Genomic DNA, 18,583 nt, shown 5'->3' on the forward strand with positions numbered 1-18,583 from the left:
TAATCACCTTCTCCCTACTGACAACAGGAACAAACAAAAGACCAGAACGCAGATCATAAGCATACAGTAATTTACTGGAAATGTGAATTATGAGAATTATAAAATAAGAGCTGTTCCATGTCTCTTCTTTCTCACGCACAGGCACTCCTTCCTTGGTCTGGTGTGAGCCACGTTTTAAAAAACGTAAACATAAAATTGGAAAGGGCAAACATCTTCCCAGAACACAGGCAAATCTCCTCTAGTGAAAAGTGTTTCTCAATTGGGGGGTTGCGAGTGGAGTTTCAGAAAGGTTTCCGAAGACCATCAGAAAACACATATTTCTGATGATCTTAGGAACCCCTTTGGCAGAGAAGGTTGAGCATCTTTTTGCCTGTCCTTCTCTTCCTTTTTGGAAACAGATGGCAAGTCCTCCCAACAAAAGCCCTCCTCCTGCTGTGATTGGCTGGCCTCTCACCCAAGGGGAGGGATGTTTCTGAGACCCCAAGTGGGGAGGGGAGAGCAGGCGTGCTTGGCATATGGGAGCGTGGTGCACATGCACAGATGAGGGAGGGCGCACAAGGCTGGAGGGAGGCTTATGACTAGGCCTGGGTAACAACGGAAAAATTTGTTTCTAAACTCATTTCATTTTTAGGGGATCCATTTCATTTCGTTTTTTAAAAGAATTCCGAATTTTTCTTTAATTTTTTTTTGTTATTTACGAAATTTCGTAAATTTCGAATTGATTCGTTAATGGCAGATGCGATTGCGGAATACACTAAAAAAACCTCCAAATGGGACAGGGGGAACTTCTGAAGCTTCCCTCTCCCTCTGTTGTTGACTTTTGGTGTGATAATTTATTGTTTTTATCACTGATAAAACAAACAACAACTATAAAACTTGCACCAGACATACGGAAATAATAACAAAACAATTTCGAAATAATTTTGAAATGATTTCGAAACAATTTCGAACTAATTACGAAACAATTACGAAATAAATTGAAAAATTCGTTTCGATTTTTAGTTGCTCCTGCATGGCTCAATATCGGATCGTAAGCAAATTTAAATATGAATCAATAACAAATTACGAAATTAACGAACGAAACCGCCCAGCCCTACTTATGACCCTTCAAGGCCCACACAACCTGGGACTGAGACTGGACCAGCAGCATCAAGAGGAGGAGCAGAAGCAGCTTAGGTAATTTGTAACACTATTTATTAGAAAAAAGCCAGTCTTTCCTTTTGTTTTTATTAATGCTCCCATTAGAAAATGCATAAGGATGTGGGTGAACTACAACTCCAAAAATCATGGGTCAATCCTCCCCAAATCCCACCAGTATACACAGTTGGCCATGTTGGGTCTGTGTGCCAAGTTTGGTCCAGATCTGTCATCAGCTGGGTTCAGTGCTTTTTGGATGTGGGTGAACTACAACTCCCATATGCCAAGTTCAATCACCCTCAAACCCTGACTGTACTCACAGTTGGCTACATTAGGTCTGTGTGCCCAGTTTGGTTCAGATCCATCATCGGTGGGGGTTACAAGGTTCTCTGGATGCAAGGAGAATTACAATGACCATCATGTTGGGTCAGTCTCCCTGCAAACCCCACCAGTATTCAAAGTTGGTTATATTTGGTATTTCTGTCAAGTTTGGTCCAGATCCATCATTTTGGTGCACATTGTTCTGTCGCTGTGGGTAAACTCCCAACCTCTGAGGTCAGTCCCCTCAAAACCTCAAAGTGTGGCATGTTGGGTATGTATGGCAAGTTTACTAGTTCCATCACCAGTTTGGTACAAAGTGCTCTCTTGAGTGTTGGTGAACGTTGTAGTTCACCAACACCCAGGGTAAGGGCCAGTGCCTGGCTCCCCCTCCCCTCCTCCTCCTTGTCAGGAAACAACACTTTCAAACCATTTACAAAAGGATTTGGAAGTCTTGGAAGTTTCAAAAAGTTTTGAAAAATAATTTCTGTGAAAATCGGAATTGACTTTAGAATTGAACCACCAGCGCCCCCTACATACAAAATGAATTTTGAACCATTTTTTGTGTGGATCAACCACGCCTAGTAAATATCTGTGCTTTATTGATATGTTTCTTCATCAGCTTCCTTATGCAGTCAATGGTTCCCTTGATATAGATGGTAAGAATACCTTCCCTCATGGTGGCTCTTTATCTTTGTTTTTGTGGCTTGTTCTTGGTCTTGTAGTTCTTCAGATGCCTGCAGAAGCCTGTAGAGCCCAATTTAGGTGATTTGGTTCATCTTGAAGGAGCTGGGGTTTACAGATTCTGTTTGCACAGAACAAACAATTCAATGGGAACAAAGGCCAGGCTACTTCTAAGCTTGCTAATTGCACCCTTCACACTACTTTAAGAAACAATGGTTCTTTCCTCCCATCCTGAACATTCCACAGGTATATTCCATCCAATTCTCTGGACTTGCCATCCTCAGATGCAGGCAAAATATCAGGATAAAAATGCTTCTAGAACACGGCCATACAGCCTGGAAACCACACAGCACTACAATTACTTTTTTTGTTTGTTTTGCACTTCAGTTTGTAGCAATTGAAGTAAACTGAAGGTGAAGGAGGAATGTGAAACCATATACAGAAGAGTCTCACTTGTCCAACATAAACGGGCCAACAGGAAAAGCCTATTTCACATCAAATTATGTTATGATTTTACAAATTAAGCACCAGAACATCATGTTTTACAACAAATCAACAGAAAAAGCAGCTCAATATACAGTATTGTTATATAGGCAATTGCCGTATTTACGAATTTAGCACTAAAACATCACAATGTATTGAAACAGCTTTGGAGGCAGTCTGCATTGGATAATACAGAACGTTGGATGAGCAAAGACTGGATAAGCAAGACTCTATTGTAATTTGTTTTTTTTTTAAATCATAGAAAGTGAGGCATGAAAGGATTAAACAGTACTATCCTTGGTGAACTGGGAAAAGTGGTGGGCATGGAGTTTGTTAGCCTTGGGCCTTCTCAGAGATATTGACAGGCTGGAATGTGTCCAGAGGAGGGTGACTAAAATGATCAAGGGTCTGGAGAACAAGCCCTATGAAGAGTGGCTTAAAGAGCTTAGCCTGCAGAAGACTGAGAAGAGGCATGATAGCCATGTATAAATATGTTAGGGGAAGTCATGGGGAGGAGGGAGAAAACTTGTTTTCTGCTTCCATGGAGACTAGGACGCAAAACAATGGCTTCAAACTACAGGAAAGGAGATTGCACCTAAACGTTAGGAAGACCATCTTAACTGAGAGCTGTTCAGCAGTGGAACTCTCTGCCCCAGAGTGTGGTGGAGTCTCCTTCTTTGGAGGCTTTAAAACAGAGGCTTCATAGCTATCTGTTGGAGGTGCTTTGAACACAATTGTCCTACTTCTTGGCAGGGGGTTGGCCTGGATGGCCCATGAGGTCTCTTCCAACTCTATGTTTCTATGATTCTCTATAACAGAAGGAATTTGCTGGATGTTTTGTAGTTTGGGAGATGGAGAGAAAGAGATGTTATTCTCTTGATGATATGTTCCCTGAAGAACCAGATCAATGGTTTTCCAAGTTATTGTCATTCGAAACAATAACTCCCAGAATCTTTGTGGGATTATAGCTCTCAATAGCTGTGCTGACTGCACTTTTTTGGTTGGGATGGAGGAGTGGCTGCAGTACAAAAACATGACTTATTCAAGCTCTGGTTTGGAAGCAGGACAGTGGTTGGAGGGACGTTGTACTATAAACATTTGGACTTTGATCCCACAGGTTGTGGAAGTGGTAGGATTTGCGGCCCTTAAATATGTGTACAGTCAACACTATGTTCACACAGACATATTCAAACTGAGTCACTTAACTGTTTGATATAGCCCAGTGTTTCTCGACCTTCCTCATGCCATTACCCCTTAATACAGTTCCTTATGTTGTGGTGATCTCTAACCATAAAATTATTTTTGTTGCAACTTCATAACTGTAATTTTGCTACTGTCATGAATTGTAATGTAAATATCTGTTATGCAGGATGTATTTTCATTCTCTGGACCACATTTGGCACAAATACCTGATACGCCCAAATTTGAATACTGGTGGGGTTGAGGGGATTGATTTTGTCATTTGGGAGTTATAGTTGTTGGAATTTATAGTTAACCAACAATCAAAGAGCATTCTGAACTCCACCAACAATGGAGTTGAACCAAACTTGGCACACAGAACTCTCATGCTCAACAGAAAATACTGGAAGGGTTTGGTGGGCATTGACCTTGTGTTTTGGAGTTGTAGTTCACCTACATCCAAAGAGCACTGTGGATTCAAACAAGGATGGATCTGGACCAAACTTGGCACAAATACTCAATATGTCCAAATATGAACACTTTAGGGAAAATAGACCTTGACGTTTGGGCATTGTTGTTGCTGGGAGTTATAGATCACCTACAATCAAAGAGCATTCTGAACCCCACCAATGATAGAATTGAGCCAAACTTCCCACACAGAACCCCCATGACCAACAGAAAATACTGGAGGGATCTGGGTTCCTAAGACTATCCGAAATATGTTTTTTTCTGAAGATCTTTGGGGACCCCTCTGAAACCCCCATTACAACCCCCCAGGGTCCCGACCCCCAGGTTGAGAAACACTGATCTAGCCGGTGTGAAATTGTAAATTCATGATTTGCCATAATTCCTAGTTTTCATTGGTAAACTGTTGGAGGGTATGCATTCTGAGGAACAGAGTAACTGCCTTGTTTGTGCGTTTTTAAATAAGTTGATGCAGTTTACAGACTTCCCCCCCTAACATTCCATAGAAGTTTTTAGTTTCCCCCCCGGGAACTCTGTTGGGGTTTAGAGATTCTTAGGGGATTCTAGGGGCTTATCTCACACTTCTGAATTGAGATTTCTCCCTTCCCTTGATCATAAATCACCTCTGGGCATATAGCTGCAGTGTAACCCCACCACAACTCCTAGACCCCATTCACTATGTAAGCAGCACACTGCACAAGTAAGCATTTTCCAGCTCAAACATAAAAGCAACGATATTTTGCAAATATTTTTTTTAATGAAATCAGTTTCTTTTGGTTAAAAAAATCCTTTTCCATGTTGATTCCTGTTATCAAATAACATATACATTATGCACTAAAGTCACATCATTTGGCTAACAGTCAGGAGATATTCTTCTGTGATGGTTATTCTTGGATAATTCTGTTATTAAGAGGTTTATTCAGAAGCAAATTTCTGCAGCATCTCCTGGCTTTTGTCTTCTTCATCAATAACTTTTTTCGTCTTGGGCTCACTCTGATGATACTTTGTCAAAGATGTCTTGGTTTTCATCTATGAGATTTTTAAAATGTAAAATCTGTGAATGGGTCAGAATGGAGAATTACATTTTGCAAGCCTCTGAAGGTGCACAGAGTTGGAAGGGACTGCAAAGGCCTTTGAGTTCAACCCTCTGCCATGAAGGAGGAAATATCTAAAGGATTCCTGGAAGACAGTTACATAATCTCTGTTTAAAGACTTGTGGTGAAGGAGAACCCACTACCCAATGAGACTATTGATTCCTCTGTCCAAAAGCATTGACCATCATGAAATTCTTCCTAATGTTTAGATCAGTGGTTCCCAACCTGTGGTCTGTGGACCACCAGTGGTCTGCAAGAATGAAAATATGGTCTGTAGCTTCTCCATTACTACACCATTGCCTTAAACCCACATGGCAACGAGAGCAACCCTCTTACAGTACTGAGGCAACAGGGATGTTGGGACCACATCAGCTCTAGATTATTAAATATGGTTTTCTGTGGGTGAGCAGATGGCGACTACACGATGGCATATGTTCCATATCAGAAACTAGAGCTGATGTGGTGTATCCAATGCAATTTTCTAAATCTGCACTCCAAATAACCGAACCGAATCTAAAGTTGATGAAAAACGGATTTGTAACCCTTTTGGTACTAATGTTGGAGAATGGTCCCTGGTCAAAGTGGTCTCTGGTCAAAAAAAGGTTGGGAACCACTGGTTTAGACAGAATTTGAATCTGTGAAGCAGCAGTAAAACAGGTGTGTTTTGGCTTTGACAAGCTTGTTGTATTAGAAGGTGACTATCATGTCCCTTGAGTTCCCTTCATGATTCTTTGTACTAGACCTTAGGCTTGTGGTGGCAATAAAGGTGACCCTGTGAGATCTTCCTATTTCTAATATACAATAGTGCCCCTAACACCTATGCAAAACAGCTCCAATAAAAATCCAAAGTACACACTGATTTTATGTGTACTAACCATGTTTCCATGATAAACTCCAGTCATCTTGGTGCACTTTCAGAAACAAGACCATATTGTGACAGCTTTTAAAACAGAAATTAAGTACAGCCAAGAAAACAGGTGTCAGGACAGATGGATGGACTTGAGGAAGGAGACAACAGGTGCTTGAGAAAGGGCACATGCACCCCAATGTCCCTGTTCACTGGGCACAGAACAGATTTCCGAGTCCATGGCAAACAAATGCTCCTGATTTTCTTTAAAATTATTTGACAATTAAAAAAGCCAAAGAATGGTTACTGTAGTATCTTGAACTCCAGTTGGATAAGAAAAAAGCTCTTTTGGACAGACACAGGACTCTGGTTGTTTTCATGTCATTTGGCTAGTTAATCACTTTGAGGTTTTAGCCCAAACAATAAAGCAGGGAAAAGTGGCTGTTGGAAAGGGTGGATGGTAAAGTGCCCTTTGGAGGGTTGTAACTCCAGGGCATCTTCTGTAAAACAAAAGAGGTTGTTTGGTCCCACCCTCCAGGGTATGTCTGTATCATTTTAGATCCAGAAGAGGACTTTTTACAGAGCAGGAAGTGACTTGACATTATTTTTGGTCACCTCCAGGTTTATATACAGGAGTACATTTTATGGAATTTTTTGACCTTTGGAGAGAGTTTGGGAACCACAACAGCAGACATGGAGGCTTCATGCAGCTCATGGGCTGTACTTTACCCATTCTCTGATATAAAGTTGCTATCCAGGGTACTGAATTTATTGTGTGGCTAAGATTCAGCACATTAGATATAGCCTTTAAATTCTGGAGGAAAATTAGAGGAGTGTCCCCATCCTAATGACATAAAAACCATCAAATAATAGTGATGAATGATGGGAGCATATGCTTAACAACACCTGGAAGGCCAAACATTTACCTTCTGTGTTATAGAACAGGTAGTCTGGAAGAGCAGAACTTGGTATTAATTTGTGATATCCTGATATATACTTTTCTTCTGTGGATTATTGAAAAGCATAGGCAGCAGACCAAGTGAAATTGGGCTGGGTTTGGATTTGGTTGTATGCCAGAACATCAAGAAAGGAAGTCTAGAGGAGGCCAAAGAAGAGAAGAAAGTCAAAGTAAGGAATCAGAATAGGAAAGGCAGTTGGGTTGGAGAACAGGAAGTGGAGAGAGTTGCAATCAGAAGGGGAATCTAACCCTATCTCATGAATTGTGATATGTTACTGTTGGCAAGAGGCATACAATTGGGTCAGTCCAACTGATCATATGAGCAATGTCCAATCATCACATGCCAATCCATTTTTATCTTTCTGGGTGTTTTGATTTTAGAGATTTGTGCTTTCTGTGCTCTTTCCCACAGATTTGTGTATTACTGAGCCATCACAAACACAAGCATATAGTGCCTTCTTGGGGAATTTTTGGTGCTGAGAGGTTATCAATCCAATGTTCTCACACGCCAGATGAGAATGCTGTAGATAATTGTAATGCAAAGCCCCACTCCCAGTGCTGTATGGGCTAAAATGCGGGTCATCCTGGAGCTTTTCCGCGCAGCTGCCAGGTTTCCCGTATGGTTGGCGTCTCGGGTCTGGAGATGAAGAAAGAGAAACAATGCGTCAGTGAAAAGTCCAATCAATGTGAAAAGTACAGGAAGCATACAACCCCTCTGTTATGTCAGTTCCATTATCTGCCAGTCTGCTACTGAGTACAATTCAAAGTGCTGGCTTTATCCTATAAAGCCCTAAATGGTTCTGACCCAGCTTATTTGTCCAAATGTATCTCTCTCTATGAACCATCTCGGTTAAGATCATTTGGGGAGGCTCTGCTTTCGGTCCCAACTCCTTCGCAGGCGTGGTTGGTGGAGACAAGGAACAGGGCCTTCTCAGTGATGGCCCCTCAGCTGTGGAATCTGATCCACCCTCTCCCTCCTGACCTTCAGAAAGAAATCAAAACCATGGTTATGGGACCAAGCCTTTGGGCAGGAATGCAGTGCAATAAGTGAAGATGGAATATGTCTAATCATGACTGCAACGGCTTCTTGACAATTATTTCGAATTGTGTAGTTTTAGTAATTAGTTTTAATGTTTATATGCTTTTAATGTTATGTTTTAATGTATATGTTTATTTTATTATATATCTGTTATATGTGGCATCAAATTGCTGCCTATTGTAAGGTTGCTCTGAGTTCCCTTCAGTAAATAAATAAAAAAGGGCCATCCTGAATCAGCAGGGAGCAAAGTGTGACCCTTGTGCCACATGTGGCCCCCAAAGGCTCCTTTTGCAGTCCTAGACTCTTGTGATGAGTTGTCCATTTCCTAAAAGCATCTGGAACAAGCATTTCAATTTTAAAATAAGTTTCACCACCTCCTTCTGGTACTGTTTAAATGAATTATAATTACATTTCTTCCTTTTCCACTTCATTATTTCAATTGCAGTGGGAAGCAAAAATATACTAAACCCCCAACACCAGTTAAAAGGCACATATATGGTAAAACTGTAAATAAAAACTATTAATGTATTGTTCCTCTGAGGATGCTTGCCATAGATGCAGGCGAAATGTCAGGAGAGAATGCTTCTAGAACATGGCCATATAGCCCGAAAAAACCTACAACAACCCAGTGATTCCAGCCATGAAAACCTTCGACAATAAATTAATGTATTCTTCAAAATACATAATTTCATAGGGTTTCTGGAAAAGATGGCTAGTTTAAAATCAGTCAGCCAATCCAGTTGACAAAGCAGGTCATTCCACAATCTGGAACTGGTTGAAGAATGTCTTTTGTGAAAGAACTGTCAGCCAAATTTTGGCTGACTGAAGTTAATGTTTAGAGGAGAAAGAAAATCTCATTGGTAACCTGGAATTAAATCATCTAGGGTCTTAAAGTCAACAACCAGCACTTTGTAATTTGCCCAGAAACCATTTGATTATCGAGGCTGAGTTGTGATGCCTCTTTTAAGACAGCAAACCCTGTTGAAACCTCTCAAGGCCCGGTTCTCAATGAGGCACTGGGAGGCAGAGGAGATAGAAATACGACAGTCTTTATTTGCAAATAAATGGAACTGCCAGGTAGCAGTAATCAAAAGGAAGTTCCACCCTGAGATGCAGCTTGTTGTGGCTTTTATAAGATTTCCAAGTACATTGTACACCTTTAAATATCACCTTCAAACATCCTCTTTCCCATGCTTCTTTCCCTTTCATCCCCTTTCATCTTCCCATATCGTACTTTGAACAGTTGTTTATCTAAATAGCAATTTCCCCATAATTTCCCGATTACAATCATTCAATATTATTCAGTCTTATCAATTACCACTGGAAGTTTCTCTCTTCATTTAAAGCACCCATTTGGTCCAATTTATCAAAATCAAAATACCATCCTTGTTTGAATTGTCTTCCATCTGAGATTGTTGCTTCTAAGGTTTATTGCCCTGCCTTACCCATTAATGCCTTACCCATTAAGGGTCATGAATTCGAAGCCAGCCCGGGTTGGAGTGAGCTTCTGACCAATTTGTGTAGCTTGCTGTCAACCTTTGCAGCCTGAAAGTCAGTTGCATCTGTGAAGTAGGAAATTTAGGTACCGCTTATGTGGGGAGGCTAATTTATGATGCCATAAAAACCTCCAGCAAGCATGCAAAGTATGAGGAAGTACTTCATCAGTGTCGCAAATGGACAGTGAAGCAACAGCTCCCCTGGTGGCCAGAATACTCTCATGAAAAAGCTGGGATATTAAATAGCCTCAGTGTGTCTGTCTATATATGCTGTGTGTCTATGGCATTGAATGTTTGCCATGTATATGTACATTGTAATCCGCCCTGAGTCCCCTGTGGGGTGAGAAGGGCGGAATATAAATACTGCAAATAAATAAATAAATAAATAAATTAGACTTTTTTTTAACATAACTAAAGAGGGCGATTGGTTGCTTATTGCCCTGCTTCTTCTTAGGGTTCCATGGGGTGCATGTTTTTGTTTTGTTTTGCTTATATCAGTGGTTGTCAACCTGTGGGTCCCCAAATGTTTTGGCCTTCAACTCCCAGAAATCCTAACAGCTGGTAAACTGGCTGGGATTTCTGGGAGTTGTAGGCCAAAACACCTGGGGACCCACAGGTTGAGAATCACTGGCTTATATGATCCTTTTCCTGTGTGTGTGTTTCTAAAGGCAGACTCTTAAATTGATTTCTTCGAAACTCTTCTAACACTAAGAAAACACTAAGATTTATATTTATTTAATCAAAGCTACTCTTCCATACTATTGCAATCTATTAATCAAATTAAATCATATTAAATCAGGTGCTTGTCTCTTGTCCCCTTCATGATAGTAGGAACAACTTTTATGAATACTCTTTTAGAAATACCAAACATGCATTTCTGGCCAGTTGGTTTAAGTACCTGGGTTCTTTTTTCTTTTTGGCATTTTTGAGAGTACATTGTAATTCTGTGTATGTGTGTTTAAATTTAATGTCTATGTTGTTTTTATTATTCCACCCCCCCCCCCCATCACTTCAAGAGCCAGGTGCGTTGGAAGGTGATACTAAAACACTTCAAAATTAAATAAAAAGGCAGACCTCTGTACAGTAGCCCATATCTGTCCTACACTGTTGAGAAAGAGTATGTTGGCTAACACAGGACTTAGCTGCATTGCCAATGCTTTTTTGTTTCACGTCACATCACATTCTTCTGCTCTGCAGCGACCATGTTTACACCACACTCAAAACATACAGCATGGTGAGATTGCTATAACTGACCACACATTTCCTCCTGGCAAACTCATCTCAATGCAAAGAGGGGCTCAACAATCTTCAGTCTTTCACATAATTTTTTTCCACACAGCCATGGCCACTCCGCACCCCACTCCCCCGAAAATCATAGAAATATACATATTTTCTGTTAAATGGATATGCAGTAATAGTGACATATTAGTATGTCACTATCTATATACATGCACCTTCTTAACCACACCAACGACTTAAATCAAGAAATTATTTACTAAGATCTACAGAGACACTCGCTAGAACACCTCAGCAAGCGAGAGTCCAAAAGTGGCAGGCTAAAACCCAGAACCTCAATCAATGGCTGATACCAAATGAGAGTCTCCCTCATTTGAAAACTGGGTGACTTGGAAGGCACTGAACAGGCTGTGCCCTGGCACCACGAGGTGCAGAGCCAACACTAAGAAATGGGGCTACAAAGTGGAATGCATGACATTCAAGTGTGGAGAAGAGCAAACCACAGACCACCTACTACAATGCAAATTGAGCCCCGCCAAGTGCACAATGGAGGACCTTCTTATAGCAACACCAGAGGCACTCCAAGTGGCCAGCTACTGGTCAAAGGACATTTAATAGAATGCCAAGTTTGCAAACTTTGTGTTTTTTTTTTGTTTTTGAAATAGAATACAACCGTTTGGCTCACTCCTGACACGATAAATAAATAAATAAATAAATAAATAAATACCTTCTTCACCCCCTTTCTCAATATTAAAATTAACACTAGGAAACAGTTACCTCCTTTTGAGGATGATAAAGTTATGGCTTGGCCCAAATGGCTTCCCAACCAACCTGATCCACTTGTTCCAACTCCTGCCTTCAACTACACAGGGATGCAAAGCCATACACAAATCAATCATCCCAGCTTTTCTGGAAAACTACAGAGCAAAAAGCAAAGCTATTTGAACTGGACTGAAGCCCAAAGAACTTCACCTCAAGTGAGTAGTCAAGAATGTTATGTGTTTGGATCACAACAACTACAAGGTGGATATGATTGCTTTATTATTTTTAGACAAACCTAGTCTTCGGTCTCATGCTTTCCAAACTTCCTGGCTACCATGTGTTTGGAGAGTGACTTAGGCAACACTTTCTTCCTGCATGCAGAGGACCTTCGCCAGAGGAGCTGAGAGGCTTTAAGCCTCTCAACCTTCCTAATGCTGTGACCCCTTAATACAGTCCCTCATGTTGTGGTGACCCCCAATCATAAAATTATTTTTGTTGTTCTTCACAACTGTAATTTTGCTACTGTTATGAATTCTAGTGTAAATATCTGATGTGCAGGATGTATTCACTTGACCAAATTTGGCACAAATACCTGATATGCCCGAATTTGAATACTGGTGGGGTTGGGGGGGGGGGGTTGATTTTGTCATTTGGGAGTTGTAGTTGCTGGGATTTATAGTTCACCTACAATCAAGTAGCATTCTGAACACCACCGCCAACAGAATTGGACCAAATTTCCCACACAGAACTCCCATGACCAACAGAAAATACTGGAAGGATTTGGGAGGAATTGACAGTAATTTAGGGGAGAGCATGCCTACTCTGCCCTCACCGCTTGGAGTCTCAGAAACAGCCCTCTCCTTGGCTGAGATGCCAGCTGAGAGGTTGGCGAATCACAACAGGAGGAGGGCTTTTGGTGGGAGGATTCGCCATCTGTTTCCAAAAAGGAAGAGAAGGACAGGTGGAGAGATCTTCAGCCTTCTCTGCCAAAGGGGTTCCTAAAACCATCAGAAATATGTGAAGCCCCCCTTGCGACTCCCCCCAGGAGTCCCAAACTCCAAGTTGAGAAGGACTGCTTTAAGCCTTACTCTTCCCTCACCATAAGGTCAGGCAGCTATAACTCTCAAAATGCCAGAAGGTGTTTTTGTTGGAGATGATTGGCTGACAACCTGGTGAACACTTCTATGTCTGGATTTTCTGAATTCCTGAACTGGTTAGAAGACATGCCTTGCCTTTCTTCTTCCTTAATGTTGTCCTTTGTGACATCTGTAAGCCATTTCAGAACATATGAGTCCTTGCCGCTAAGTCCCCCAAGTCTACTAGTTTGGAGATATTCACAGTTTTTAACAATATTCTGCGAACAAGATCAAGATGCCCTTGTCGCTCAGATAAAACCGAATCGGGGCAGCACTTGCCACATTAATAAACACCTTATCATTTCTGTTTCAACAAAGTGTTCTTTTGTGTTCTCTTGTTCTCCCTACAACAAACCACATTGCTATTCCTGTTCATGGTTAAAGGTTAACAAATATACAGGCCAACCTGGGTGGCCTTAGGAAGGGATTTTAAAAATGTGCAAAGTATAGAGAGATTGTGTTGTCGAATGCTTTCATGGCTGGAACCACTGGGTTGCTGTGAGTTTTCCGGACTGTATGGCTGTGTCCTGGAAGCATTCTCTCCTGATGTTTTGCCCACATCTATGGCAGGCATCCTCAGAGGTTAAGGGGTCTGTTGGCATCTAGGCAAGTGGGGTTTATATATCTGTGGAATAATGTCCAGGGTGGGAGAATGAACTCTTGTCTGTTGAAGTCCAGTGTGAATGTTGCAATTGGCCACTTTGATTAGCATTTAATGGAAGCAGTCAGTCTTTGAACCTACAAGGCCATTAAATGCTAATCAAAGTGGCCAATTGAAACATTCACACTTGCCTCAAGCAGACAAGAATGCTTTCTCCCACCCTGTACATTATTCCACAGATATATAAACCTCACTTGCCTAGTTTCCAACAGACCTCTCAACCTCTGAGGATGCCTGCCATAGATGTGGGTGAAATGTCAGGAGAGAATGCTTTTGGAACATGGCCATACAGCTCGGAAAACTCACAGCAACCTATAGATAGATTGTTGATAACTATTCAGGACCATGAAATATAAAGTTTTCAAAGGAATGTGTTAACTCTGACTGTCGAAAACGGGGGATTCCTTTGTTATTTTTAACTGAGGAAGAATGGTCATTTAATTTGTTGTAAAAAATGTGCAATTTTTTTCATCCCCAAATGCTTTCTATGGGATGTGGGAGCATTTTTACCATGCTTTTGCTTTTACTCAGAGCCAATTTAGACTCAGTAAACTGCTTTTTGATCCAGAAAATGAATAGGAGGTGAAAATCACTCATACTTGCATTTGGGACATTTTTTGTGTGAGGATGTGATAGTGGGTGATTCAATCTCCTAATATCTTAATGGGAACCAGCATGTACCTTCCACATTTGCCCACTCTTGTTGAAGTGAAAGAATACCTAGTTAGCAACCAGTAGTTGCTCTTAACAACTCAATGCCAGTTGTTAAGAGCATGAGGAAGAGAATGTTATTATCTTCATGTCTTGCTAGGACGCTTCCCATATGTTACTGGTTGGCCACTATGCAAACAGGATGCTGAAGCAGATGGGTCTTTGGTCAGATCAAACAAGGCTTTCCTTTGTTCTTATGTAGGCACTCCCCAAGCCCCATTTTCCTGGCAACTTTGTGCTTCCTTATGTGACTTGGAGAAGAAAAGACTGAGGTGTGACATGACTGCCATATTTAAATATCTGAAAGGATGCCATGTATTAAAACCCAGTGTTCTTTTTAATCTAGAACATATATCAATGGACCCTAAGTATATTGGGCCTTGGTATCTGATGGGATTTGGTTCCAAGACCCCACAATGGATATAAAAATATCTGGATCCTCAAGTCCCATTATTTACTATTATTATTTATTATCTATATAAATAAAAATGTAATGTTAGTTTGTGGGATTAAGATAACTCAAACACCACTGGACAAATTGACACCAAATTTGGACACAATACACCTACCAGGCCATCAAGTGACCATCACTCATAAAAACAGTGAATAACACAGTGGAAGGGACTTTAAAAGCAAAAAAAAAAAAAAAGCAAAAAAAGGCACTACAATGCGTGTGCAAAAACAACTCCTCCAGCAAACAAAACACACAATGGCATATCCATACTCTCTTCCACACTACAGCTCCCAGCATCTCCTAGACCAGATCAGCATCTCCTAGGCTGATCTGGCCGGGGTGGTCCATGCCTTGGTCACCTCTAGACTGGATTACTGCAATGCGCTCTACGTAGGGCTGCCCTTGAAATCGGCTCAGAAATTCCAACTGGTCCAACGGGCAGCGGCCAGGATGCTAACCGGGGCCCATTACAGAGAGAGTTCAACCCTCCTGTTTAAGGAGCTTCACTGGCTGCCGTTTATTTTCCGAGCCCAATTTAAGGTGCAGGTGCTTACCTACAAAGCCCTGAACGGTTTGGGACCACCCTACCTGCGTGACCGCATCTCCGTCTACGAGCCCACACGCTCACTTCGGTCATCTGGAGAGGCCCTGCTCGTGATCCCGCCTGCATCGCAAGCATGCTTGGTGGGGACATGAGACAGGGCCTTTTCTGTGGTGGCCCCCCGACTTTGGAACGCCCTCCCAAAAGATCTTAGACAGGCCCCTACGTTGGCAGTCTTCAGAAAGAATTTGAAAGCCTAGCTGTTCCGATGTGCCTTTTCAGATTAGGAACCTCAATACCAAGTCCCAGAAGCACCTTAGTAGTACCATGATCACTGCACACCGCATACTGCACTTATTTTATAATCCTATATTCCTCCCACAATATCAGCACTTTTAATCCTGTACCCACTACTCTGGCCGGCCCAGTTTTAATAATTGTTTCGATGTATTGTTACTGTTACTGTTTACTCTGCTTAACTGTTTTTAATTTGCTTTAGGTATTGTATTGTTGTATTGTGTTCTGAGGCCTCGGCCTATGTAAGCCGCATCGAGTCCCTCAGGAGATGCTAGCGGGGTACAAATAAAGTAATAATAATAATAATAATAATAATAATAATAATAATAGACCAGGCCCTTTAGGAGAGGAGGGTGATCCAAATGCACTGCTTCCAAGCTGCAAGCTTTATTTTCCTTGGATTTCTTTGAGAGCATCCCAATCCCTGCATATTTCCAATTTCCTATTTTTGGACTGCAACTCCCAGCAATCCTCCAGATAAATAGATTAGATAGAGATAGGTAGGTAGATAGAGAGATATATAGATCAGGACGACTGCTGGGAGTTGCAGTCTAAGAATAGATAGAGAAGGAAGAAAGGGAAGAAAGAAGAAGGGGAAGAAAAGGTGGAGGGGAGAAGGAAGGGATGAAGAAGAGAAGGAAGGAAGGAGAGAAAGAAAGAAAGAAAAAGGGAAGGAAGGAAGGAAGGAAAGAAAGAAAGAAGAGAAAGAAGGAGTGAAAGTTGGCCACAGCAAGGCATGGCGGGTTCAGCTAGTTATTTATAATAATATACCATTGTTTGTTTGTTTGTTTGTTTATTTATTTATTTATTTATTATTTACTTTGGCATAGTAAACTAATCTCCTTTGTATAAAATGGCAAAACCAAGGTTTGCACTTTTGGGTATTTTTCAAGTAACAGATGGCTGAATCCATGGATACAGAATGTATAGACAGGGAGGGCTGTCTGCACAAGAAAAAAAAGGTTCTCCCTAAACATTTGGCAGACTTATTGACTGTAAGTACTGTTCAGCAGTGGATCAGGTTAACTGGGTTGGCTGATTGTGAGTTCTCCATCTTTGGAGGACTTTAACCAGATACTACGTTGACATCTTTCAGGAATACTTTAGTTGTATTTTCCTGCATTCCAGAGAGTTAGAGCAGATGGCTCTTGTGGTCCCTTCCAATTATGTTGCTGATTCCTATCTGGATCTCCCCAGCTCAATATAAATGCATTCCACCAGTACTTGAATTATGCAGGAATAAGCTATTAAAAGAAGTACTGAGTCAACTCAGATCAATATAGTCTCCATAAATCTATTGTGAACAGTTTCCATGGAGTTATCTGATCTTTTGGCTTCTTCCCCATGGTCTTACAGGAACTATTTTGTCCTTTCATATAGGGATGAATAATTAGAGTAGTTTGAATGTATATTCCCTTATTAACCAACTGGGAGATTAAGATTGTCTGGGGAGGGCCTGCATCTGCCCTTGTGCTATGCTACTCTGCTGCTGAGTATGCATGCCCAGTGTGGAACACATCTCACCGCAGTAAAACAGTGGATGTGGCTCTTAATGAGACATGCTCCATTATCACAGGGCATCTGTGCCCTACACCACTGGATCTACAGAGATACTTGCAGGAACACTTCAGCAAGCGGGAGTCCAAAAGTGGCAGAACCTCAATCCATGGCTGATACCAAATGAGAGACTCCCTCCTGGGCACACAGAAAATTGGGCAACTTGGAAGGTGCTGAAGAGGCTGCGCTCTGGCACCACGAGATGCAGAGCCAACCTTAAGAAATGGGGTCACAAAGTGGAATCCACGACGTGTGAGTGTGGAGAAGAGCAAACCACAGACCACCTACTACAATGCAACTTGAGCCCTGCCACATGCACAATGGAGGACCTTCTTACAGCATCACCAGAGGCACTCCAAGTGGCCAGATACTGGTCAAAGGACATTTATTTAATAGAATACCAAGTCTACAAACTTTATGTTTTGTTTGTTTGTTTGTTTTTAATGCAATACAACTGTTTGGTTTGCTCCTGACACAATAAATAAATAAATAAATCCAATATTTTCACTTATCCAATGTTCTGCCAGCCCATTTGTGTTGGATAAGCGAGACTCTATTGCAGAGGTCCTCAACCTTTATAAACAGAGGGCCAGGTCAGAGCCCCTCAAACTGTTGGAGGGCCGGATTATAATTCGAGAAAAGCATGAATGAATTCTTATGCACACTGCACATATCTTATTTGTAATGCAGAAAACACTTAAAAACAATACAATAATTTAAATGAAGAACAATTTTAACAAATATAAACTTATTAGTATTTCAATGGGAAGTGTGTGCCTGCTTTTGGCTGATGAGATAGGATTGTTGCTGTTGTGTGCTTTCAAGTCATTTCAGACTTAGGTTGACCCTGAGTGAGGGCCGGGTATATGACCTTGGAGGGCCGTATTTGGCTCCCAGGCCTTAGTTTGATGACCCCTGCTCTAAGGCATTGAGTAATTGTCTATATGTAAACCACCTTGAGTCCCCATCGGGGTTGAGAAAGGTGGGGTATAAATAAGGTAAATAAATAAATATTAAATTCTTCCTCTGGGCCTGAAGAAACTGAATATCTCTCTGTAGTAGTCTGTCTATAAGGCCTAACTATCCTAGAGCAGGGGTCCACAAACTTTTTAAACAGAGGGCCAGGTCACAGTCCCTCAAACTGTTGGAGGGCTGGATTAGAATTTGAAAAAAAAATTAACGAATTCCTATGCACATGGCACATATCTTATTTGTAGAGAAAAAAACACTTTAAAACAATACAATTAAAATGAAGAACAATTTTAATAAATATAAGCTTATTAGTATTTCAATGAGAAGTGTGGGCCTGCTTTTGGCTGATGAGATAGGATTGTTGTTGTTGTTGTTGTTGTTGTTGTGTGCTTTCAAGTCGTTTGAGACTTAGGTTGACCCTGAGTGAGGGCCGGGTAAATTACCTTGGAGGGCTGTATCCGGCCCCCGGGCCTTAGTTTGAGGACCCCTGTCCTGGAGGCACCAGATCCCATTTGATCTTGAAAGCTAAGCAGGGTCAGACCTGGTTAGTACTTTG

This window comes from Anolis sagrei, chromosome Y (genome assembly GCF_037176765.1).
Source record: "Anolis sagrei isolate rAnoSag1 chromosome Y, rAnoSag1.mat, whole genome shotgun sequence".
NCBI lineage: Eukaryota > Metazoa > Chordata > Lepidosauria > Squamata > Dactyloidae > Anolis > Anolis sagrei.